Source organism: Hevea brasiliensis, chromosome 12, assembly GCF_030052815.1.
Source record: "Hevea brasiliensis isolate MT/VB/25A 57/8 chromosome 12, ASM3005281v1, whole genome shotgun sequence".
Lineage (NCBI taxonomy): Eukaryota > Viridiplantae > Streptophyta > Magnoliopsida > Malpighiales > Euphorbiaceae > Hevea > Hevea brasiliensis.
In genome coordinates, this window is record NC_079504.1 from 56192786 (window position 1) to 56199484 (window position 6699).

Consider the following 6699-nt stretch of genomic DNA (forward strand, 5'->3'; position numbering starts at 1 on the left):
CCAGGGAGTGTTGGTGGTTTGTACCCTTATTGCTTGTTTATTGGCTGGTTTTGCTTATTGAACCATGAGAAATTTGAGTGGTTCCTCCATCCAGGGTTGTAAGTATTTGAATATGGATTATTGGGCTACCTCTGGTTGAAGTTTCCTCCATTATTCACATAGTTCATCTGTTCTGTGGAGGGTTCATTGAAATTGTTGTATTCTAAACTCATGTATCCTCCTCCATAGCTGTCCTCATGTTGACTGATTGTACCAACTGCGTTGGCTTGTATCCTTTCGAGTTTCTTTGTGAGCTGATCAAATTGAGCATTTATCATACTTAGGGCATCTACTTCTAGGACCCCTGCAGTTCTCCTTGCATTTCCTCTTTCATTTGACCACTCATAATTATGGTTTTCAACCCTTTCTAGAAGTTTAAGTGCTTGTGTCACTGTTTTCTCCATTAGATCACCCTCTACAGCTGAATCAACTGTGCTCCTTGTAGAGGGTAGTAATCCATTAGAGAAATTTTGCACTAATAGCCAATCTTGTATGCCATGGTGTGGACATTCCCTCTGCAGGTCTTTATAACTTTCCCATGTGTCATAGAGTGATTCTCCTTCCTTTTGTCTGAAGGTGTTGAGCTCAAGCCTCAGTTTTGTAGTCTTTGCAGGTGGAAAATACCTTGCTAGAAAAGCTTGAGAAAGGTTTTCCCAAGTGGTGAACGTTTCAGCCGGTTGAGAAAGTAACCACTTTCTTGCTTTGTCCCGAAGGGAGAATGGGAATGCTTTGAGTTTATTGCTTGATCAGACACTCCATTCATCTTGAATGTGTCACATAGGGCAAGAAAGCACTGGAGGTGATAGTGTGGGTCTTCTGTTGGTGAACCTGCAAACTGAGTTTGTTGAATCATTTAGAGCGATGCTGGTTTTAATTCAAAGTTGTTGGCTTCCACTATGGGTCTAGTGACACTGGGCTGAAATCCTTTGATAGATGGAGCTCCGTAATCTCTCAAGAGTCTTGGTCTGTCATTATTATCGGCAATGGTTGGAATTTCAGGATCTTCTTGATCATGCTCTTGATGTTTCCTTTCCCTCCTGATGGCTTTCAGAGTTCTGTCTATCTCCGGATCACAGTCCAAAATTTCTTCTTCTGGCCTTGTTCTGATCATATTTCAGATTGGGCACTTGAGAGAAAAGAAGAGAAATACAACTAGTAAAATAAAATTAGATAATAAATATAATTGCTTAAATCAGCTAAATTGCCTATCGCTTGATATTACTAAAACCAAAAATTCCCCGGTAACGGCGCCAAAAACTTGTTTCACTGGTTTTACAACCCTGCAAGTGCACGGATTGCTAACAAGTAATAAAGTGATGAGTAGAGTATCGTTCCCACGAGGAATTAGTTTAGCAAGTACCAATCTACATAGTAATTTTGACTGTCTAAGCTATCGAATACTTAGGGAATGTAGTTTGTTAACCTTAAACAATAGAATGGTAAACTTAAAATGAACTAATCTATTTTGGAACAATTCTGGAATTAAGATTTCACACCTGAATCTTGCTATGGATGTTATCTTATTTATTTACTAGTTTTGAGAATCGTTTACCTTGATGGAAATCAGTCCTAAGGTATCCTAAGTCCTTTCTCAAGGCACTTAGGGTGTATTCTAATTAACTCAAACCCTACTTTCGTGGTGATCAAATTAATTAAAATCCTTTAAGATTTTTGACCAATTTTTAAGTTCCACAAAGGTATCAGCCTATGTTTAGGTCAGAATTCCTAGGTTCAAGATCTTGATTTTCTAATATTAGTCTTCACCTTTCAGTCCTTCAATTAACATCTACAATCATGGTTAAGTGGATACCAGCACATAGCATGCATTATGATCACAAGAAATTAAATCAAGGAACAAATCTTAAATCCAATGAATAAAATTTAATGTTTATCCATAACAATGATTATAAGCATTACTCTCCCAATTCCAGAATATAAAAACTACTCACTCATGGTGAGTTCAGCAAACATCATGATAAAAGTGAAAACAGTAAAAAGAAAATTATGTAAAAGAAATAAAGCAATAAAAATCTGTCTAGGGAGATGAAATGAAGGAACCGAAGAGAGTTTGCAGCTTTGATCTTGTGGAGCTTCAGCTAGAAAACTCCTTTTGGTACTGATGTTTCTCTCCTCGAGACGGCTGCTGTCAAAAGATAAAAGAGAGAGTTGCCCAGCCTTTCAGTCTGTCCGTCCGTTAGTAAGTCTGTCCATTTTTCTGATGTTTTCTCTTCTATTTATAGTGGTTGCTCTAGGGTTAGGTCATTTTGAGTCCAAAAGGCTTTAGGAGTCTCGTTTGAATCCAAAAATAAGAGGGGAATTTGAGTTATAAAACTGGCTGCTGCATAGTACACGGCCCGTGTGTCACTACACGGGTCCCAATATGTAGGGTTGTGTAACTTGCTGGAGTGGAACTATAGAGTCTTGCATTGGCACAGAGATTACACGGGTTTGCGCTAACCACACAGGCCTGACTACACGAGCCGTGTACTATTGTTCCCATAAGGTTCTTCAAGCTTGTGCCCGGCAGAGACTTACACGGGCCCTTGTATATTACACGGGTCTAATTACACGACCCGTGTACTTTTGTTTCTCCATTGGCTATCTGGCTTTCTTCTGGTAGAGAGTTACATGGGTCTGGGGCTTGACTTACACGACCCGTGTACTTTGTATCAGCAGCAATACTTAGTCTCTTGACTTCTCCAAGCTTCCTTTTGCACTCCTATACTGTGGGATTTTACCCAAACACCTGTAACGACGCAAAAAACATGGAATTAAGGGGATGACGACAGAAATTATAAAAACTAATGAAATCAACTACTATGCATGAAAATACTTGCCTAAATGCTATGAGATAGTATACAAATGTGCTTAAAAACATCTATACAATTCAAGTGTATCATTTTCACAATAGTCAAGTGATTTAAACTCTTGCATCCTTTTTAAAATACAACAAATAGACTTTATTAAAGATGATCATCCATTGTGAAGATGCTAAAATGATGATTACAGAATTCGTGCTTCTAAGGACAACTCAAAATATATTTTCAAAGTGAAAACAATCTGTCAAGCCAGATCTACATTTATGAACTTATAAAAATTTGTACAATAATTATTGTACAACTTGTCGTGTTTTCATTAATGTTGGCCTAGTGTAAGGGGGGGTCATAGTAAGGTGTGAGGTGAAATATCATCCACTAGAATTATATAAAATGTACCAGATAATGCCCAGGAAAGACGGTGGAGTCACAATGATCTCATTTAAGTACCACCTCTTTAGACAACATTTTCTAGACATGCATTTCATACAATCCTAATAGAATCGAACCATTGGCAAGTATCGTCTTCCCATAACACTACCACAGTACTAAAGATTTATGCCACGAAGGCATAGATAGACAAGAGTCACCACTAGGGTAATAACCGAGACATGTTCAGTGTTTCTTCCGAGGGTTATGATGGCAACTCACTCCTTGCAGAGTTTCCGCAACCATTATTATTATAGCTCAATGTCTAGGTTCGGGATAGTGGGTATATAAGGGGAAGGTGTTAGGCAATCCTTACGCCTGGTCTAATGTAATGCCCTCACATTGGACACTCCAGTACAGTCTACTGTTCCGGTGCCTGATCTCTGCTCTGACAGTCAAGACGTCTGGAGCTATATCTGTGACATCCAGAAAAGTCATAGATAAAAATAAATAACAATTATAAGAAGGAAAAATATGAATAAGAAAAACAATGCATAAAAAGTTAAATGAGCCGAGGGTCACAGCGATTGGTGACCTTATCGGGCAGTGACTGCGAGGTCAATTTTAATCCTACTTTTGAACAAAAAATTATGACACCGCAGTCCTAAGAAGTATTGCAAATCTAGTGAAAAAGAGAAAATCACAGAAAAGAGTTGATAAGTAGGTTAAATAATTAGGTCAGGGCTTCGGAAGAAATATCGGATTATTTACAAACCGGATCAGACCTGCGAGGGGCAAATTGGTTAATTCACCCCTAAAGGTGACTCACAACCTAACTATCCAATGAAATCTGAGAAATAAAAATTTTGAAATATGAAATTAAATTAAAGAAGTATGGGAAAAACAAAAGGAAAAGAAAATAAAAGAAAGTAGGATTATGACATCACCCAAATGACATCATGCATGACATTAAAAATAAATTCTATTTAATTTAATCTTTGACCAAGTCAATTATGTGACATAAAAACAAAAATTTTAAAAGATTTTTTTTTACTTCTTCTTCTTCTAATTTTCGTAGCTCTCTCCTCTCCCTCTCTTCTTATTTTGTTCCACCATTAAAGCTTAGATTTAAGCTTCTTAAACTTTAGATTTCACCCCCAATCCTAGAGAATAATTATAGAAACCATTAAATTGACCCTCAAGAAGAAGATTTGGAGAAAGAAATTAAAGGAATTTGAAGATTTTAAGGAGATTGAAAAAGCTTCAATTAAGGTAAGTTCCCTTTTTTAATTTGAATTTGAATTGAATTTTTAGTATGGAATTGTGGTTAAACAAGATTTTAATTGCATAAAAACATGAAAAATTTTCATGTAGAGGGACTCCATGAATTCGAGTAGAATTAAGATTGAGTATAGAATTGATGTTAATTGATTGAAGTTAATAAGTGAGCATGCTTGAATGAAGGTGTGAAGATGAATTATACACTTTGAATCTTTGAAATTAGAGAATTAGAAAATTAGGGTTCTTGAATTAGGGAACATAGGGGGAAAAATTAGAGATTTTTGAAATTGAACCAAATTGACCAAATTGAGGTTAGAAATGGTCAATTGGAACCAATTGAGATGTGTTTGAATGGATAGAAGTAAATTCAAATTCTGATTGGTGAAGGGTCAATTTTGGACAGTTTGACCTAGGTCCCTTTTAGGGACCAAAACTGAAATTCTGCCACCCTAATTGGTGTGAGGCTAATTGAGAATGAAACTAGACACATAATGACACATTTTTCATGTAGAAACCATGCCCAGAAAGTGACTCTAAGTTAGTGAACAATTAGGTCAAACCCGGAATTGGTGCACTGCCACTATACCAAAATAGCCAAATGAATAGTGTTTGTTCATTTGGCCATAACTTGGTCTAGGAAGGTCCAAATGACCTGATTTTTGTAGCATTGGAAAGATATGACATAACACTACAACTTTTATTTAGAACACAAACCCAAATTCTGCCAAGAACCAAGTGAATTTTCCACCCAAATTTGGTACTACAAAAACTGCCATACCTAAAAGTTACCTAGAATTCTGGGTTAGGACTAATCTGGGCAGCTAACTTAAAATCAATATAACTTGAGCTACAAAACTCTAAATGGAGTGATTCAAAAAGGGAATTAAAGCTAAGACAATAAGAAACAACTTTGATGAAGGACACTTAGCCAAATTTCCCTAGTAACTAGACCAATGGAGAAGTAGAATGCAAGGGACCAAAACTAAATTTTTGGATTTGCACTTAGGAAAATTAGAAATTGAAATGGCAATCAATGCCAATAAAATTGACACCCAAAATGTGGTATATGGGTGCAATTAGAATTAATAAACCTATTTAGTAGGAAAAAGTCAATATTTTAACTTGAATAGTACCATGAATAGTGCCACTGTACACAAAAATATAAAGGACCCGAATTTAAGAACCGTAATGGGTAGGATTAGTCTGCAAAGAAATTGTTGGAATTTAAGTATTAGAAATGGATACTGAAGCACTTTAAATTTATGTGTTTCAGTTAAAAAGGGATCTTCAAAGGAGGAACGAAAGGTGGAGTAAATTAGTCAACAAAGAGGCTTGTGCACAACTAGTTTTTAATTGATTTTGTTTTGAATATTCTATATAATTAAATGACTTTATTTCCCCTATGTATTATGTTTATCAAGTATTGAATGTATTCCAATGATTATTGAAATTGGTATAGTATACATGAGTTTAGTTTTAAGAAATGGTATTTCAACAAGTATTGAGCATTGTTGTGGATTGAATAAATTATGTTTTGAAAAATTGTGATAGAAATATGTTTTGAAGTGTGATGGGCAATTTGCATGGAAAAATATAAATTTATGTTTTGAATTTTGATGAGCATAAAAAGTACTCGATATTGAAATTGACTTTGAATTAAATTGTGTTGTGATTTATGCTTTCAAAAAGGATAAAGAGATTCATGATATGATTTTATATCTCACTATAGATGCTTGACTAGGTTATTACCCGTCTCTCATATTTGTTAAGGAGACAATGGAGTTAGCTTTGTTTTGATTACCATAGTACATACACAAGTTTAGATTTTCCTCTTATTAGAGGTTAGATCTAAGTTTTCATTGGCCCTTTCAGAAGTTTCATTATTGTGGTGTATGCTGTGCACGATGATTCGACCTCCTCGACCATAGGGAGTTAGAATCCCAATTCGACCTCCCTGACCATAGGAAGTTAGAATCGCCCTGGAGATGGCCCTTTCGAATTAGTCTTGCAGAGTTAGTGAGATAAAGAATGGTTTTGAATAGTAAAGAATTGTGATTTCAATTAGGATTTATGTATATTTGATTTTATTGAAATTAATATTTATTTCCATAAATTGCTGGAATTACTTTAAATGTTCAGTTGTGATTTGATAAATTGAAATTCTTGATCAAGGCCACTTTAATAAATGATTTAT

General features: G+C 35.5%; 1 non-coding gene across 1 annotated transcript; it reads left to right on the top strand.

Annotated features, from left to right (window-relative positions):
- The first annotated feature begins 531 nt into the window (after nucleotides 1-531).
- On the top strand, nucleotides 532-638 carry LOC131171606 (small nucleolar RNA R71). The gene has a single exon (XR_009142266.1). It is a non-coding gene; the product is annotated as a small nucleolar RNA R71 (small nucleolar RNA).
- Nucleotides 639-6699: the final 6061 nt, after the last annotated feature.